Source organism: Salvelinus namaycush, chromosome 25 (assembly GCF_016432855.1).
Source record: "Salvelinus namaycush isolate Seneca chromosome 25, SaNama_1.0, whole genome shotgun sequence".
Lineage (NCBI taxonomy): Eukaryota > Metazoa > Chordata > Actinopteri > Salmoniformes > Salmonidae > Salvelinus > Salvelinus namaycush.
The window spans coordinates 26722810-26743645 of NC_052331.1; the positions used below are offsets into that span (position 1 = coordinate 26722810).

General features: G+C 45.5%; 1 protein-coding gene across 1 annotated transcript in view; it reads right to left on the reverse strand.

The window, feature by feature from the left end:
• The window catches only part of LOC120019855 (ephrin type-B receptor 1-B-like), a 165925-nt gene that overhangs the window by 142349 nt on the left and 2740 nt on the right, over positions 1–20836 (reverse strand). The gene's annotated exons all lie outside the window — the stretch shown is intronic.

A 20836-nucleotide genomic window follows, 5' to 3' on the forward strand; every position in this document is an offset into this window, starting at 1 on the left:
TCAGCTATGATGTTACGGCCTTCTTCAAAGAGCTTACATAGGCTTCATCATACGAGTAGACACAGACAGCTTACCCCCAAATCCTAACCATGTCAAATCTTAGATCAGTGTGTAGGGGCAGCTTCATACAGCAGGGTGATGGATGCGTCACACTTATGCACAGATCTAGGATCAGCTAACCATCCCCGAATCCTAACTATAAGGGCCAAAACCACCAAACTGACACTAACACACAAACACACACAGGAAGAGAGAAAGTGAGAGAGAGAGAGAGATATGAGGGGGAGGGGATAGGAGTAGAAAGAGCGTAGAAGAGAGAGGGAGGTGAAGAGAGAAAGGGGGAGAAGCTCAGAGCAAAATAGAGAGATATAAAGAGAGAGAGATAGAGAGAGAGAGTTCTAACAGAGAGCTAGAGTTGGAGAGACACCTACAAGCTCAGAGATCCTCTCTCCTCTTTGCATCCTCTGCAGCAGCAGTGTCCCAGCCAGGTTGTGTTTCTGAACAGCAGTCAGTTGTTGCTCATTGAATGCTAAGTGACGGCTGTACTAGCATTTCCAAGCCTGTCAAACAGCAATGGGTGAATCTAACACGCAAAATAATAAATGGTGTCGCAGATAACTCTGCATCCGTCCTGTTTAAATTGAACAGGCGCTCCTGGTCTACTCACTGTCTGTCTGCTTAGGGATGTCTGTGCTTATTACAAAGGCAGTGTTACATTGGGAGGAATCAGAAGTGACTGTTTCGGGTTGGAGGCTTTTGCTGGCTTCGCCTGTTTACTTCTTTGAGAGAGTTAGTAGGAAGAGGTAATGCTGGCTTTTTATATACTGTATACTGTATGTGTGTGTGTGTGTGTGTGTGTGTGTGCACGCGTGTGTGTGTTCTGCATTAGCCTGCCCGTGGATGTTATCTGAGCAGCTGCTTTGCTTATATCAGCGTAGAGCCTGGATGGGGAATGCAGCATGGTAACCAGCTGGAGAACATCAAACCTCATTTACTGTTTCTACTCTGCAAAGGCTAATGGAGAGATGCATCCATCTGACCTATTCTAGTGGATGGCACAAAACCTGCACCTATCTCATCATCAGTAAATCTCTAGGCCTACAACAAAGCCTGATCCAAAGCACATTCAAGCCGGGATTCTGATCGTGCTTTGTCCGCTATGCACCTTTTCAAGGCAATGTTCCCGTGTTCGTGAAGACCACATTCACCATAAACGCTGCTTATGTCGGCTCAATTGGAAAATACCTTTAAATGGTGCATAGCAGAGAAAGCACGATCAGATTGAATCCTGGCCTTACATTCATTCATTTAACATTTCAATTAATTCTAGTAAACCTAGAGCCTGGTCATGCATCTAAACCGCTGCTCTCTCCATAGTTTGAGTCAGCATGGTTGACCAGGCTTGGAAACAATGACCAGGCTTTGGTTCTTCTCCCCACACCAACACACTCAGGCCCACCTGCCTCCTGTCCACCTGCCTCCTGTCTCTGCTATGACAGCCCTGACCTTCATTGGCTAGGTTTAATCAATGTGCCCTAGGCAGAGCTTTGAAACGGACCATATGTGGTGTGTGTGCGTGTGTTAGAGAGAGAGTGAGAAATACAAAGAGAGAGAGACAAAGAGAGACAAGAAAACAGACCAGCCCCTGTGACATTGTACACTTTGCTGAAAGCCAGACTTGGGCCAGGAGCGGATTGAAACAGGGCCCACCCAACAGAGCCAAAACAGACAACCCAGAAAAAGTCAATATATAAATCCCAAATGGCCTGTGTGTACACTACCAGATGGACAGTGTCCGAAGTTCATCACAGTGACTTGGTTCTCCTGGGGGTAAAGTTGCCAAAACAGACTAATCAACACTATCTGTGTCTTAAGAAAAACAGTTTTTAATAGGCTCGGGGACAGAGCAGTTAACGACTTTGTGAATGTGTATTTGCATGTGTGAGTTTGTGTTATATTAGCGTGTGTTTTTGTATGTGTTCAAATTTGAGAGGGAATGCATAATAAGTATGTTTGTGTAAGTATGGGAGTGTGTATAAGTGTGGGCATGAAATCATAACTGTGTATTTATGGGTGAGAGGGAGGGCCTCTAACCCTGGAGGTTGGGTTGAATGTATTAGAAGCTGATGAATGAATCTTTATAGTGGACTGCGCATTCTTCATGGTTTTACATTCATTCTTGTGACACGGAGAAACAACAGTCTTTCTGCCCTAGTCTGTTGTTCCAGTGACCAGACTGCTGTTGTTCCAGTGACCAGACTGCTGTTGTTCCAGTGACCAGACTGCTGTTGTTCCAGTGACCAGACTGCTGTTGTTCCAGTGACCAGACTGCTGTTGTTCCAGTGACCAGACTGCTGTTGTTCCAGTGACCAGACTGCTGTTTTTCCAGTGACCAGACTGCTGTTTTTCCAGTGACCAGACTGCTGTTGTTCCAGTGACCAGACTGCTGTTGTTCCAGTGACCAGACTGCTGTTGTTCCAGTGACCAGACTGCTGTTGTTCCAGTGACCAGACTGCTGTTGTTCCAGTGACCAGACTGCTGTTGTTCCAGTGACCAGACTGCTGCTGTTCCAGTGACCAGACTGCTGCTGTTCCAGTGACCAGACTGCTGCTGTTCCAGTGACCAGACTGCTGCTGTTCCAGTGACCAGACTGCTGTTGTTCCAGTGACCAGACTGATGTTGTTCCAGTTACCAGACTGCTGTTGTTCCAGTGATAAACTGATACCCTGGGACATGGCACACATGCTTGGAGCGCTACAGGGCATCTACTGTACAGTACACACGGGCACGCACACATGACGTACACACATACACACAAAAGAACACACGCACAAGGTCACCCACACACTCACCCACACGCATACACTTCATATGTGAGAGTTCTTATGGCATCAGTGGAAGAAAAAGAAAATTGCATTCCATTAACGCACATTTTACATCTAATCTCAAGACTGGAACTTTTGAAATGGGGTCAGAAAATATCGCATCAACACTAGAAGAAAATAGCACACTACTTTTGTATGGTCAGAATATGTGCACCAACTTTGGTACCTTTAACATTTCAAAGGAGTGAGTTAAGGGCCCTAAAGGGCTTTATGCCTAATCCAGCTCCATTTGGTTTTTTCCCGAATTCTGTTTTCTCCGTTTAGTTTTTCCAAGTTTCAGTTTTTCCCAGTTCTTTTTGTTTTCTTTCTGTTTGTAGAGAAGAAGAACTGGAATAAGATATAAGTGTCTGAGTCATTTCCGTGGTGCATCCACACACCACACTGTAGATCTGTGTGCTTCCCCTTTCCCTTTAGTTGGCACTGAGTCGACACCCCAACCATCTGGTCTTTTCACACACACACACACACACACACACACACACACACACACACACACACACACACACACACACACACACACACACACACACACACACACACACACACACACACACACAGACTTACACACGCACACACAATCAGTATCCACAGCGAGCCATCACCCACAGCGCTGTGACCTGAAAGTGACCGTCAGACAAACACTATACACACGCACACCTACACACACCTACACACACCCAAGCATAGCAGCAACCCGCTGTGTGACCTGAGAGTGACCGTCATAAGCATGTTACACACACACACACACACACACAGTGCCATCACACACACACCATACTGTGACGTGACCTGCCAGTGACACGCAGATCACACACACATGGATACACACACCTACATACACAGAAACAACTGCATGCATATAGAAGAAGAACACATTAACATGTTTGCTCTCACATACCAAGAAACACACATATGTAAAGGATGTACACAAAACACGCACTGATAGAGTATAGATGCAGTGAGACTCGCACACGGAAACACACTTGCATGTACATTGTGATAGAAAAATTACGTATTTACCTGCTCTATTTGATATTAATGGTTAACGATTCATATTTAACTAATTGTAAGACATTTCTGTCCTACTAGTGTCTATGTTTTTATGGTCACCACTCTAGTTCCCTGCAGATAATCTGGGTGTATGGTCACTAGAGATGGCTGGAGCTGACAAATTAGTTAAAGACTGCATTACATAGACAAGAATATGTTTTACTATGGATAGCTTAGGAGTAGAACAATCCCCAAATCATCCTTCCAACTTGGAAACTAAGCCAGGGTGGGGTTAAGACAACAACCCCGGGCAAATAACGACCGGATGAACCCAGAGTGGCTTATGATGCCCCTTGGTCTGCATGGGAGGGGTGGAACCAACCATGACAAAGCCTTCTTAGTGTCAGCTACATAAAGAACTCTGCATTTGTGTAAAGATTAGGTTACTCGGTCCAACACTGACCGTGTGTTGGGGTCGACCAGTCTCATTATTGCAGTAATTAATCAATATTAAATAAAGACGATTGTTTGAAGAAATGACAAAGTCTCTCTCAGTATGAATTTCCACGACAACATACTGCTATTTGTACCTTCGGTAACACTGTTTTTGGATAGTCCCAGATGGTTTGTAGATGTTCAGTAGATGTTAAATAACTGTCAACAACATTTCAACTAACTATCCTAACACTAGATCTAACCTTAATCCTTATCCTAAACCTAAACTTAACCCATACCCGATCCCTAACATGCGGACCACACCGCCTGTGTTGTGTGCGCGAGCATTGTAAAATGCATTTACACATACATGTTTTTCAATCATTTCAGCCAGCTAAACGTTCATGAATGTTTCATGTGTGTAACGTCCTAACCAGAGTTCTTATGTGTTTTGCTTGTTTAGTGTTGGTCAGGACGTGAGCTGGGTGGGAATTCTATGTTGTGTGTCTAGTTCGTCTGTTTCTGTGTTCAGCCTAATATGGTTCTCAATCAGAGACAGCTGTCAATCGTTGTCCCTGATTGAGAATCATATATAGGTGGCTTGTTTTGTGTTGGGGATTGTGGGTGGTTGTTTCCTGTCTCTGTGTTTGTATTCTGCACCAGATAGGACTGTTTCGGTTTGCCACATTTTGTTATTTTGTTCGTTGTAAGTGTTCACTGTTTTTGTTGAATTAAACATGTTGAGCACTGGCATACGCTGCGTATTGGTCCGATCCCTGTTTCACCCTCTCTTATAGTGAAGAGAGGGAAGGCTGACGTTACAGAACCACCCACCAAAGTCGGACCAAGCAGCGTGAGTACGAGCAGCAGCGGCCCACTACACAGGAATCCTGGACATGGGAGGAAATTCTGGAGGGTAAAGGACACTGGGCTCACATTGGAGAATATCGCCGCTCTCGGGAAGAGATGGAGGCAGCTAAAGCCCAGGAGCGGTGGTATGAGGAGGCAGCACGGAAGCGTGGCTGGAAGCCCGTGAAGAAACCCCAAAAATGTCTTGGGGGGGGGGGGTAAAGGGTAGTGTGGCGAAGGTAGGTAGGAAACCTGCGCCCACTTCCCATGCTTACCGTGGAGAGCGGGAGTACGGGCAGACACCGTGTTATGCGGAAGAGCGCACGGTGTCTCCTGTACGTGTGCATAGCCCGGTGCGGGTTATTCCACCTCCCCGCACTGGCCGGGCTAGATTGAGCATTGAGCCAAGTGCCATGAAGCCGGCTCTACATAGCTGGCCTCCAGTACGTCTCCTCGGGCCGGTGTACATGGCACCAACCTTACGCATGGTGTCCCCGGTTCGCCAACACAGCCCAGTGCGGGTTATTCCACCTTCCCGCACTGGACGGGCTACGGGGAGCATTCAATCAGGTAAGGTTGGGCAGGCTCGGTGCTCAAGGGAGCCAGTACGCCTGCACGGTCCGGTAAATCCGGCGCCACCTTCCCGCCCCAGCCCATTTCCTCCAGTTCCACCACCCCGCACTCGCCTTATGGTGCGTGGCCCCAGCCCAGTACCACCAGTGCCTACACCACGCACCAGGCTTCCGGTGCGTCTCCAGAGGCCTGTTCCTCCTCCTCGCACTCTCCCTATGGTGCGTGTCTCCAGCCCAGTACCTCCAGTTCCGGCACCACGCACCAAGCCTCCTGTGCGTCTCCAGAGCCCTGTACGCATTGTTCCTTCTCCCCGCACTCGCCCTGAGGTGCGTGTCCTCAGCCCGGTACCTCCAGTTCCGGTACCACGCACCAGGCCTATAGTGCGCCTCGAGAGTCCAGTGTACCCTGTTCCTGTTCCCCGCACTAGCCTTGAGGTGCGTGTCTCCAGTCCGGTACCACCAGTTCCGGCACCACGCACCAGGCCTACTGTGCGCCTCAGCAGGTCAGAGTCGGCCGTCTGCCCAACGCCGCCTGCACTGCTCGTCTGCCCAGCGCCATCTGAGCCATCCGTCTGCCCAGCGCCATCTGAGCCATCCGTCTGCCCAGCGCCATCTGAGCCATCCGTCTGCCCAGCGCCATCTGAGCCATCCGTCTGCCCAGCGCCATCTGAGCCATCCGTCTGCCACGAGCCTTCAGAGCCGCCCGTCTGTCCCGAGCCATTAGAGCCGCCCGTCTGTCCCGAGCCATTAGAGCCGCCCATCTGTCCCGAGCCGCTAGAGCCGTCCGCCAGTCAGGAGCTGCCAGAGCCGCCAGCCAGTCAGGAGCTGCCAGAGCCGCCAGCCAGTCAGGAGCTACCAGAGCCGCCAGCCAGTCAGGAGCTGCCAGAGCCGCCAGCCAGTCAGGAGCTGCCAGAGCCGCCAGCCAGTCAGGAGCTGCCAGAGCCGCCAGCCAGTCAGGAGCTGCCAGAGCCACCAGCCAGTCAGGAGCTGCCAGAGCCGCCCTCCAGTCATGAGCCGCCCTCCAGTCATGAGCCGCCCTCCAGTCATGAGCCGCCCTCCAGTCATGAGCCGCCCTACAGTCATGAGCCGCCCTACAGTCATGAGCCGCCCTCCAGTCATGAGCCGCCTTCCAGTCATGAGCCGCCTTCCAGTCATGAGCCGCCTTCCAGTCATGAGCCGCCTTCCAGTCATGAGCCGCCTTCCAGTCATGAGCTGCCTTCCAGTCATGAGCTGCCCTACAGTCATGAGCTGCCCTACAGTCATGAGCTGCCCTACAGTCATGAGCTGCCCTACAGTCATGAGCGGCCCTACAGTCATGAGCGGCCCACCAGTCATGAGCGGCCCACCAGTCATGAGCGGCCCTACAGTCAGGAGCTGCCACTCAGTCCGGAGCTGCCACTCAGTCCGGAGCTGCCACTCAGTCCGGAGCTGCCATTCAGTCCGGAGCTGCCATTCAGTCCGGAGCTGCCATTCAGTCCGGAGCTGCCATTCAGTCCGGAGCTGCCTCTCTGTCCGGAGTTGCCTCTCTGTCCGGAGCTGCCCCTCTGTCTTGAGCTACCTCTCTGTCCTGAGCTACCTCTCTGTCCTGAGCTACCTCTCTGTCCTGAGCTACCTCCTAAATCATGTGGGGGCCTTGGGGAGGATTCTTAGGCCGAGGTCGTGGGCGAGGGTCGCCACTCAAAGGACGCTAAGGAGGGGGACAAAGACAGTGGTGGAGTGGTGTCCTCGTCCACCGCCGGAGCCGCCACCGCGGACAAATGCCCACCCAGACCCTCCCCTTGAGTTTTAGGGGTGCGTTCGGAGTCCGCACCTCAGGGGGGGGGGGGTACTGTAACGTCCTGACCAGAGTTCTTATGTGTTTTGCTTGTTTAGTGTTGGTCAGGACGTGAGCTGGGTGGGAATTCTATGTTGTGTGTCTAGTTCGTCTGTTTCTGTGTTCAGCCTAATATGGTTCTCAATCAGAGACAGCTGTCAATCGTTGTCCCTGATTGAGAATCATATATAGGTGGCTTGTTTTGTGTTGGGGATTGTGGGTGGTTGTTTCCTGTCTCTGTGTTTGTATTCTGCACCAGATAGGACTGTTTCGGTTTGCCACATTTTGTTATTTTGTTCGTTGTAAGTGTTCACTGTTTTTGTTGAATTAAACATGTTGAGCACTGGCTACGCTGCGTGTTGGTCCGATCCCTGTTTCACCCTCTCTTATAGTGAAGAGAGGGAAGGCTGCCGTTACAATGTGTTTCGACCTGTCCCCAAATGAATATAGTAGGTTTAGAGTTGGTTTTGATATTTCAACCTGCGTGTCCTGATCGCGTCTGGTGTGGATGGACAAAATCAACATACACATGCGGAGCCTGGTCTAGTCAGCATGTACCCGTAACCTCAGCAAACAGTTGTTTATCAACATATAACGTGGTATGTTGATAGTATGACTGTCGGTAGATCATCTATATGGGACTATCCAAATAAAGTGTGACCATACCATCACACTTTAGAATTCATAGAAACAGAACACAAACAAACATATGGGCCAATGCATCAATGCATGGACATACAGACACACAGACACCATATAACCGTGTAACCGACGGTTATGGATGAAGACCGTCATGAAATAAACAAAAAACATCATAACCATAAAAAAGATGTTTTACTGAAGACGGGACGGCATTGCATTCGTGTGGTTGATTCCGTTTGTGCGGTAACATAGACTCTTAACATCTTGATGAAACTTTGTTGCTCCTTGGTGAAGCAAGCAATGTGTTGCAGCAAACTAGTCTTCGGTTGCCTAGGCAACACCCCCCACTATACAGCCGCATCACACATAGAAATAGAATGAATAGAATGGGCTTGGAACCTCTACCCAGGCAATTTGACTGGTAAACTCATACGTACACTCGCAATGGCTGCCTGGTAATGTGATGCAATACCTTCCTGCTTTAACTTCCTGCTTCGCACCTACAGATGTGGGATCTTAATTTGATCCAGTTTGCTACAGCACGGAAATAATCCTGAAGGAAAAGGAAATGTATTATTATGTGGATTATAATAAATTGAAATTTTTTGTAGGATGTTGATAAATTTTTTTTAGGGCAAATTAAGTCTGAAATTTCAAAGTGGAAATTACAAAGGCCTTTTTAAAACTCAAATATACCACAAGTTTGCATTTCCTGTCATGTTATTGTATTTCTGTGTTTGGCCTGGTATGGTTCTCAATCAGAGGCAGCTGTCGATCATTGTCTCTGATTGAGAATCATACTTAGGTAGCCTGTTTTCCCCATTTTGGTTGTGGGTGTTTATTTTCTGTTTTAGTGTCTGTTCACCTTGCAGAACTGTTTCGTTTTCTCCTCGTTGTTACTTTTGTGTAGTGTTCAGTTTCAATTATATTATGACGAACACTTCCCACGCTGCATTTTGGTCCTCTTCTCCTTCACCAGACGAGAATCGTTACAACAACTGTATGGGTACACTCGCAATGGCCGCCAGTCCACCCATTATGCAATCAGTGACTTGAATGGGACACCCATTCTATTCATTCTGTTTCTATGGCAGAGAAAATGTAGCACAAAAATATGATATTATTATTTTATTGTATTTTTGGGTATTTTAACGGTTAATGCAGAGACCATGGTCAATTGTCTGGTCAATTACCGTCATCCAAAATTACATGACTGTCACAGTCCTAACACACATATACACACACACATCCTGAAAAACAGCAGGCACATACACTTGTGTGCACATTAAAACTTATAAGCACACATAAACACAACCACACACACCCTGACATAAACAAATCACACACACATATTATGACGACCTGCACACACCTTTCCCCCGACTAGGACATATTTGAGGTTTTTCCTTGGCTCCGTCTCAGCGGTGCTAGATTAAATGCCATTCCCACTTTACCACAGATGGCTCCAAAATAAATCATATCACACATACACACAAACACATGCACGTATGCATGCATGCACACACACACACACACACACACACACACACACACGCACACACACACACACACACACACACACGTAGTCTATCTCTCACCCTTTTACACATGCAAACACACACTAAAATACCTGTACGGTTGAGTGGGTCTGTTCTTTGTATTTCCATCACTGAATCGATGGTGGGTCTAAATGTATTATAGCTGGGCCGGGCCAGAGATGTTCCCCCTGGCTAGCTGCCCCTGGCTCTCCTGGCCGGGGCTATTGATCCAAGGTCCCAGACCCAATTGCTTTCACACTGAATTAAGGTGTTATGGGGCAGTTTGTGTATGTGTCTGTGTGTGTGTGCGTGTGTGTGTGCGCGTGTGTGTATAGAGACTGAGTGATAGGCTTTTCCGCACAGGAGCTTACAGCCTGCATGGTACCACCAGGACGGGGTCAGGCCAAGCACATTACTAATCACATTAATGCTCCCAGGTAATGTTGCACAAACACACACACACACACACACACACACACACACACACACACACACACACACACACACACACACACACCCACACAAATACAACCACACACACGAAAACCCGCACACACCTACACAAACTATATTGCACGCAAGACGCACGCACACACACACGCACACACACGCACGCACACACACACAGCTAACCTACAATCTTGCAGATCAAGGAGTGCAAGCTTAGATCAGTAGCGTAATCTCATTTGACCCCAGCATTAGTTACTGGGGCAACCACTTTCAGTTCAAAGCTTCACTTGTACACATGGTAAATGTTGCTAAAAAGTGTATTGCTCCATGGCTCTGTAACGGTTCCGTAACCACAGACACTGGGAGATGGAAAGCAACTACAGGGTGAGAATTTAATAATAATTACACATGAAACTAAACAAGAACAGCGTCTGGACAAGAGAAACAAAACAACATCAATGCAGACACAGGAATGAAACTGAGGAAGTAACAGATATAGGGGAGGCAACCAATGATGTGATGGAGTCCAGGTGAGTCCGATGAAGCGCTGGTGAGGAGTAACAATGGTGACAGGTGTGTGTAATGATGGGCAGCTTTGCCACCTCGAGCACCAGAGGAGGAGCGGGAGCAAACGTTACAGGCTCCAATATCAGAAAGACACACATACAGTATATGCTCTAGTAGCCCCACTATACTGGATTTTGATTGGAAATACATGAATTATCAACACAAACACTCTCTGTATGTCTCACAGCGAGATGGAAAATGTGCTATATTCGCGTAAAAAAGACGCAGCCATGCTGTTTAGCATCAAGTTTAATAGCATAATGAATTGACATTTGCATTCCCATAATGCACTTTGACTTTTATTTGGTATGGCAACCTGAACGTACCAATATTGCTATTCACTGTAATATGCAATACTATAATTACCATGTAGTTATTATAGGCTAAAACACTACAGAAAAGGTTGTAACAAATGTAAAATAATGTGTAAGCCACTTCCCCTCCTTCCCATCCTTTTCCTTTCCGCTCCGCCTCCTCCCTCTCTCATCTTATGGCAGTGTTCCCCCTCTCCACGCCACAATTAGCCCTCAGCCTGGGTGCTCCAAATGGAGGGTAGGGGAATGAGGGGAGGAGTGGAGGTGTAGAGAGAAGGAAAAGGCCAGCCCCAGCCCCAGACAGCCTCTATTTTCAAGCAGATTTTTCCCTGTCAAATTACTCACATTCAAAACGTTTTCCTTTCCATTTAAGATTAGGACTAGGAGGGGTGGGAGTCGGGGGTGGGGGGTTGAAGGAGGGCTAGAGGGACGGTCGGGAGGTGAAAGGGGCCAGAAGGGAGAGGGGCCAGAAATGGGTTTAAAGGGTGTGTGGAGGGGTGGCCTTTAAGTGGACATGTTGGCGTTCTCAGGGGGTGCTAGTCTGTCACGATCGTCTTCTGGTGAAAGAGTGGACCAAGTCGCAGCGTGATATGAATACATCTTCCCTTTTATTTATAACGAAGATGAACACGAAACGAAACACTTTTACAAACTATACAAAACAACAAACGACCGTGAAGCTACAAAACGAAAGTGCACACACAAGCTACTAACGTTTAGACATAGACAATTACCCACAATCACCTAAAGCCTATGGCTGCCTTAAATATGGCTCCCAATCAGAGACAACAATAAACAGCTGTCTCTGATTGAGAACCAAACCAGGCAACCATAGACTTTCCTAAACCTCTATACTGAACACAACCCCATACACTATACACAACCCCCTAAACAATACACACACCCTAAACTAGACAAAACACACAAACATCCCCCATGTCACACCCTGACCTAACTAAACTAATAAAGAAAATCAATATAACAGAGGCCAGGGTGTGACATAGTCATTCAGAAAGCATTGGGCTATTGAGCAGCATATTGACTGGGAGGGTCAGAGAAGCAGTCTGCATTACTCTAATACATCTATTGTTACTCTGCTATACCGATGCTGGGTAGAACATAGGAGAGAGGGGGAAGACAGGGGAAATAGGGAAGATATGAGGATGAGGAGAGGGAGAAGAGGAGGAGAAGGGGAGTGATACAATATTTGCTAGTGTATTGTATGTCAAACAGTGGGTGAGAAACACACACACACACACAGAGGTACTCTAAATCATGTTTGCAAATGTGAGTCGTGTGACAGGACATCAGTAGGCTCAGCCAGATAAATATAAACTGAACAGATAAAGGTTAAGGTGTGTGTGTGTGTGTGTGTGTATTTGTGTGTGCGTGTGTGTGTGTGTGTGTCAAATGGCCATCTAGGACTTAAATGAGTTAGACATCATTCTCCATTGATCTAACTATCCCTGGAGTAATACAATCTGATATTAATAAGACATCATTCTCCACTGTTCTAACTATCCCTGGAGTAATACAATCTGATATTATTCAGACATTATTATCCACTGCCAACCACTGATCTAACTACAGTAATACAATCTGATATGGCATGTCTCTCTCCTCTTTCAAAAATGACTGTTTTTAATCATTCAAATGATTCCACGCCTACAAAATGGCTTAAGGAAGACATGCCCATTATTTTTTGTCCGGTTGAAACTTTGCTAATTCATTTGTCTTTGTCAGAGAAATACAACTAAAAACTTTGTTTCTAGACTAAACCCATCCCTCACCAACAAGAGCGGCTGGTCAAAATCTAATAGGCTCCCTTACCATAATTTGGAAAGCATTTCTCTACACTCAGAAAAATAGTTCCAAACTGGTTATTTGGCTGTCCCCATAGGAAACCCTTTTTGGTTCCAGGTAGAACCCTCTTGGGTTCCATGTAAAACCCTCTGTGGAAAGGGTTCTTCAAAGGGTTCTTCTATGGAGACAGCCAAAGATCCGTTTTAGGTTCTAGAGAGCACCTTTTTTTCTAAGAGTGTAGGCATCCACTCTGACAATGTAGCTACCTTCAGAACATTTCTGTCCACTCTCTCACTGCTTGTCAGACAGACAGAAGTGAAAGAGGTGTCAAATAGACTCTGACAGGTAAGAACAAAGTGTACTGGCCCTAACACAGAAGAATAGTCTGGTGTAAATCACCAGTAGAGAAAATAGGATGTCTGAGAGCATAGCAGACTTGATTAGGTTTTATCTGACAAACAGACAGACAGACAGACAGACACAGACAGACAGACAGACAGACAGACAGACAGACAGAGAGGAGCTCTCATTAAAGTTGTGTTGCCCCAACAAATGTAGCTTTGAAAGACAGACTTTCTGTTCCAAACACACACACACACACACACACACACACACACACACACACACACACACACACACACACACACACACACACACACACACACACACACACACACACTTTGACAGGCAGTCTTGCGGCAATGCTAATTCCTGTGTGCCCCTGATAAGATGCTGTCTCCCAGACAGTGTGGGAACCCTGTAAAAAAAGTCAGCACAAAGACAGTCAAAGACCACAAAGTGCTCAAAGTGAGGATCACTCCATCTCTCCCTCTCCTTTTCCTCCTCCTCTCCTCCTCATCCGCGCTAAGAGTCAAGGCAATTCAACATTCCAGCCGTCTCTTTTCCGGCGGGAGTTCTTTGAAGGCAGCCCCAGCACGGGGTCCTTGGAACAGGGCTGCGTGAACAGGCCAGGGCTCTGGTCAATTGTATAACATTGGGTCGTGAATGGCCGTTTCAGCTTCATACGCCAGTTGTCTGTGTGTGTGTGCGTGCGTCTGTCTGTCTGTCTGTCTGTCTGTCTGTCTGTCTGTCTGTCTGTCTGTCTGTCTGTCTGTCTGTCTGTCTGTCTGTCTGTCTGTCTGTCTGTCTTTCTACCTCCTCCACTGAATCCACTCTTAAGTGAATACTAAAGATATACTCATTCTCCATTAAAAAAACAGTGTGCCGTCACCCTGAAAGCTAAGGGCCAGGTTTACTGTCAACAGGATTGTGTAATTACACAGCCTAACCACATACACATAGTTAGCACTTTCTGCTTGAGGAGAAGGCACCTTAATTGCTGTATAATTACATATTGTATCACATTACATAGAGGGTTGAGATTGTGTTAGATATGACTCCGACAATTAGTGTAGGGGGTACAAGTTGGTCCGGGATTACGGTCGGTGTCATGACATGAATTATACGGATGTAATTCTTCACTATGTGGGTAATCACACAGGCTAAAGGAGCATGAAGTAGAACTATGGTGAAGCGTGTAAAGCTGTAGCCTACATGGGAATTACAGCAAACACAATTACATGGGGAAATTGAGCACATGCAAAGTTCAAATTGTGGTGATTGGGAGTGTGTGTGTGTCTGTGTGGTGTGTGGCGTGTGTGTGTGTGTGTCCTGTGAAACAACTAGATAACACCCCCAACAGCCCCTCAGTAGCCTCTGTAGACCAGGCTAGAGAAGATTCATGACTACAAGACTTATAGTGACTTACGGACCTACTTCCTAAGCCAAAGGGAAATTAGCTCCACTCAGGGCTAATATAACATATTGGCTTAGTAACACGAAGTGGGGTGAATTTGAGAAGAGGGAATATTGATAGAGACGGTTGAAAGGTAAAGGGAGAGAGGGTAAGGTCTCTCTCTCTGGCCCCTCTATAGGCCCTCTTCATCCTGGGTCTTTGTGTTATGCCAACAGGGGTGACACCGGGGGCGACAACAAGGGCGCTGGAGGCAAAGTGACCAGAGCCCCTGCCATCTGGAGCAGCTTTGGGGTCCTTTGCGTCCCCATGTCCACCCACCCCTGCCCCCTCTCTCTCTCTGACTGGCCCCTTGAGCCATTATCCCCAATACAGCACACAGTTACCGTCGGCTAATTAGGAGTAGCAGGACAGGGACACCGGGAGAGGGATGGGACAAGGCCATGGACATAGAGAGAGGGGTTAGAAAGAGAGGTAAGAGTGAGAAAGAGTAAGGGGCTAAGAGAGTGTGTCAGTGTGCCATCACAGCAGCACGATTTGTGACCCGTTGCCACAAGAAAAGGTCAACCAGTGAAGAACAAACACCATTGTAAATACAACCCATTTTTATACTTGTTTATTTTCCCTTTTGTACTTTAACCATTTGTACATTGTTACAACACTGTATTTAAATATACATAATATGACATTTGTAATGTCTTTATTATTTTGGAACTTCTGTCAGTGTAATGTTTACTGTTCATTTTTATTGTTTATTTCACTTTTGTATATTATCTACCTCATTTGCTTTGGCAATGTTAACATATGTTTCCCATGCCAATAAAGCCCCTTGAATTGAATTGAGTGTAAGATGTGAAAAGAGGAATGAGAGTAAGAGACCAGGGAGTAAATTGCAAAATGGTTGGGAAGAGATCTTCAATGTACCCATTCCATGGCACATGGTTTATGAATTGATACGCAAAACAACGCCGGATTCAAAACTTCAAATTTTTCAATTTAAATTACGATACAAAATTCTTGCAACCAATATAATGTTATACAGTGGGGCAAAAAAGTATTTAGTCAGCCAACAATTGTGCAAGTTCTCCCACTTAAAAAGATGAGAGAGGCCTGTAATTTTCATCATAGGTAAACTTCAACTATGACAGACAAAATGAGAAAACAATATTCCAGAAAATCACATTGTAGGATGTTTAATTAATTTATTTGCAAATTATGGTGGAAAATAAGTATTTGGTCAATAACAAAAGTTTCTCAATACTTTGTTATATACCCTTTGTTGGCAATGAGGTCAAACGTTTTCTGTAAGTCTTCACAAGGTTTTCACACACTGTTGCTGGTATTTTGGCCCATTCCTCCATGCAGATCTCCTCTAGAGCAGTGATGTTTTGGGGCTGTTGCTGGACACGGACTTTCAACTCCCGCCAAAGATTTTCTATGGGGTTGAGATCTGGAGACTGGCTAGGCCACTCCAGGACCTTGAAATGCTTCTTACGAAGCCACTCTTTTGTTGCCCGGGCGGTGTGTTTGGGATCATTGTCATGCTGAAAGACCCAGCCACGTTTCATCTTCAATGCCCTTGCTGATGGAAGGAGGTTTTCACTCAAAATCTCACGATACATGGCCCCATTCATTCTTTCCTTTACACGGATCAGTCGTCCTGGTCCCTTTGCAGAAAAACAGCCCCAAAGCATGATGTTTCCACCCCCATGCTTCACAGTAGGTATGGTGTTCTTTGGATGCAACTCAGCATTCTTTGTCCTCCAAGCACGACGAGTTGAGTTTTTACCAAAAAGTTCTATTTTGGTTTCATCTGACCATATGACATTCTCCCAATCTTCTTCTGGATCATCCAAATGCTATCTAGCAAACTTCAGACGGGCCTGGACATGTACTGGCTTAAGCAGGGGGACACGTCTGGCACTGCAGGATTTGAGTCCCTGGCGGTGTAGTGTGTTACTGATGGTAGGCTTTGTTACTTTGGTCCCAGCTCTCTGCAGGTCATTCACTAGGTCCCCCCGTGTGGTTCTGGGATTTTTGCTCACCGTTATTGTGATAATTTTGACCCCACGGGGTGAGATCTTGCGTGGAGCCCCAGATCGAGGGAGATTATCAGTGGTCTTGTATGTCTTCCATTTCCTAATAATAGCTCCCACAGTTGATTTCTTCAAACCAAGCTGCTTACCTATTGCAGATTCAGTCTTCCCAGCCTGGTGCAGGTCTACAATTTTGTTTCTGGTGTCCTTTGACAGCTCTTTGGTCTTGGCCATAGTGGAGTTTGGAGTGTGACTGTTTGAGGTTGTGGACAGGTGTCTTTTATACTGATAACAAGTTCAAACAGGTGCCATTAATACAGGTAACGAGTGGAGGACAGAGGAGCCTCTTAAAGAAGAAGTTACAGGTCTGTGAGAGCCAGAAATCTTGCTTGTTTGTAGGTGACCAAATACTTATTTTCCACCATAATTTGCAAATAAATTCATAAAAAATCCTACAATGTGATTTTCTGGATTTTTTTCCCTCATTTTGTCTGTCATAGTTGAAGTGTACCTATGATGAAAATTACAGGCCTCTCTCATCTTTTTAAGTGGGAGAACTTGCACAATTGGTGGCTGACTAAATATTTTTTTGCCCCACTGTATATAGGGGATACAATCTTCCCAGCTCTGCAGATTTTGCTGTGAGGATGCAGAGTCATTAGATAATTTATTTTGGTATTGGCTATATGTAGCTCGTTTTTAGTCACAGGTCCAGGAATGACTGAAGAATTGCAACATTTGCCTAGAACTAACGCTGCAGATAGCAATACTGGGTGATTTGAAAAGCCATAGTCAATCAATCAATAATCGAATTATTATTTTTACAAAAATGTTTATTTTTAATTCACAATCTGTAGAAGCTATGAGAATAGAAAGGTTCAGTACTGTTGTGAAGCATCACAGCACAGATGAAAAATATGGCAAATAGAAATCCCAAATGGATGGTGTTAAGCGATAGGTGGGAGAGGTTGAATGGAGCTGAAGGGTGGGACTAATAACAAGATAACCAATGTAAAACATACGGGGTCTGTAAAATGTACATATGTTCAGAAATCTTGTGAAATAGCACAGTTAAAAATAGAAATCAAACTGGATGGACATCAGAAATAGAGGAAGGACTTAAAAACAAACAAAATACAACTATTGTAAAATAGATTGTGTCTGTATAATGTGTATAAGATGTATAAACTGAAGGTAGAAGCCTAAGTGTTATCGTTTATTAGTTTACTCCAATTGGGGGAAGGGTGGTAGGGTTTGCGGGGGAATAATAAAGCTATATTCTAAAAAAAAGTATGTATATATCTGTATATGTACGCATGTGTATTACGTGTACAGTTGACGTCGGATGTTTACATACACCTTAGCCAAATACATTTAAACTCAGTTTTTCACAATTCCCGACATTTAATCCTAGTAAAAATTCCCTGTCTTAGGTCAGTTAGGATCACCACTTTATTTTAAGAATGTGAAATGTCAGAATAATAGTACAGAGAAACATTTCTTTCAGCTTTATTTCTTTCATCACATTCCCAGTGAGTCAGAAGTTTACATACACTCAATTAGTATTTGGTAGCATTGCCTTTAAATTGTTTAACTTGAGTCAAACGTGTCGGGTAGCCTTCCACAAGCGTCCCACAATAAATTGGGTGAATTTTGGCCCATTCCTTTGACAGGGCTGGTGTAACTGAGTCAGGTTTGTAGGCCTCCTTGCTCGCACACACTTTTTCAGTTCTGCCCACAAATCTTCTATTGGATTAAGGTCAGGGCTTTGTGATGGGCACTCCAATACCTTGACTTTGTTGTCCTTAAGCAGTTTTGCCACAACTTTGGAAGTATGCTTTGGGTCATTGTCCATTTGGAAGACCCATTTGCGACCAAGCTTTAACTTCCTGACTGATGTCATGAGATGTTGCTTCAATATATCCACATAATTTTCCTACCTCATGATGCCATCTATTTTGTGAAGTGCACCAGTCCCTCCTGCAGGAAAGCACCCTCACAACATGATGCTGCCACCCCCCGTGCTTCAAGGTTGGGATGATGTTCTTCGGCTTACAAGCCTCGCCCTTTTTCCTCCAAACATAACGATGGTCATTATGGCCAAACAGTTCTATTTTTGTTTCATCAGACCAGAGGACATTTCTGCAAAAAGTATGCTCTTTGTCCCCATGTGCAGTTGCAAACCGTAGTCTGGCTTTTTTATGGTGGTTTTGGAGCAGTGGCTTCTTCCATGCTGAGCGGCCTTTCAGGTTATGTCGATATAGGCCTATTTTTACTGTGGATATAGATACTTTTGTCCTGTTTCCTTCAGCATCTTCACAAGGTCCTTTGCTGTTGTTCTGGAATTGATTTGCACTTTTCGCACCAAAGTACGTTCATCTCTAGGAGACAGAACGCGTCTATGACGGCTGCGTGGTCCCATAGTGTTTAGACTTTCGTACTATTGTTTGTACAGAGGAACTTGGTACCTTCAGGCATTTGGAAATTGCTGCCAAGGATGAACCAGACTTGTGGAGGTCTACAATTTTCTATCTGAGGTCTTGGCTGATTGAGGCACTGAGTTTGAAGGTAGGCTTTGAAATATATCCACAGGTACACCTCCAATTGACTCAGGTTAATTGACATAATTTATCAGAAGCTTCTAAAGCCATGACATCATTTTATGGAATTTTCCAAGCAGTTTAAAGGCACAGTCAACTTAGTGTATGTAAACTTCTGACCCACTGGAATTGTGATATAGTGAATTATAATTGAAATAATCTGTCTGTAAACAATTGTTGGAAAAATGATGTGTCATGCACAAAGTAGATGTCCTAACCGACTTGCCAAAACTATAGTTTGTTAACAAGAAATGTGTGGAGTGGTTGAAAAACGAGTTTTAATGACTCCAACCTAAGTGTATGTAAACTTCCCACTTCAACTGTGTATATTTACCAAAAAAAGGTATAAGGGATTAGAAATTATGCAGAAAATTACATTGATGGAAGCAACAATCTTTCCAACAATTAGTCAAGTTGAGAACAGACTCTAGACCAAGTGAGAAGCTTTAAAAACAGGGGAAAAAGTGAAGCCTTTGTGCTGAGTCAATCAAAGGGATGATGATTGCAGTGAGGGACATTGGGATGGACTAGTCAAAAATATTGGCTCAGTTAGACAGGGAGAGAGCGCAGGAGTAGGGTCTGGTATGTATGGGAAACGGGTCTAACTAAGTGGGGGTCAAGTTTTGGCTTCCGCAAGGTTCATGAACTATGTGGAGTCTTGAGAAAGTTGGATGAGGCGAGTAGAAGTGAAAGAAGAAGAGGGAGAGTGAAAAGGTAACCGTATTGAGATGAATAAATGGAAGTTAGGGAGTCAGATAAGAAGAGGGGAAACATGACAGAGAAAAGGAGAGTGAGAGAGTGAAAGAACTGAGAGAGGAGGATCTGTCTATCCATAGAGTATGACAACAACTCCATATGTGGTTTCTCTTTATTGTGTCAGAGTGGAGGTGCAGGATTCATGTGTGCATCATTAGAGACTGACCCTGCATTAGTGAGCTGTGTGTGCACGTGTGTGTATGTGTGTGTGTGTGTGGGGGGGGGGGGGGGGGGTCATTATAATGTGTGGTCCCAGTCTATGTCTGGGGCTCAATTCTCTTGCTTTGTTTGGGACACACTGCTGCCCTCTGCGATTCCTCTATTCAGCCTATTGAGGGCCTTTTGTTTCTTTCAGTCTTTCTCTCCTTTTATTCTCTCTTCTGTCCTTTCTCTCTCTTTCTCCCGCTCTCCCATTTTTCCGTGTCGCCATGGCCTTTCTGTAGCCCAGTAATGGGGAGAGTACAGGAAGAGTCAGAAGGCTTTATAATTGGGTTTAAAGGTGGCCTGGCTGAGAGCAGAGACCCCTGTTCAAAGCATACTGTACACACAGAGAGAGATAGAGAGAGAGAGAGTGCGCAGTGTGAAAGTCCATGTGCAGCAACACAGAAAAGGGTGTTCAAAATCAGACACTGAATGTGTGTGTGTGTGGGGGGGGGGCTTGATTCTCAATCTGTTTTTTGTTTCTCCAAATGTGAGTAGTTTCAGGAAACTAGGCGTATGTCGCGTGTCACTACTTCACAGGAGAACCATTTGAACGTAACATTTTTTTTAATCAAAATGCCTTCTGGAACATGTGAACTTTCATGTGCCTTAATAACAAACTTGTAAGCCAA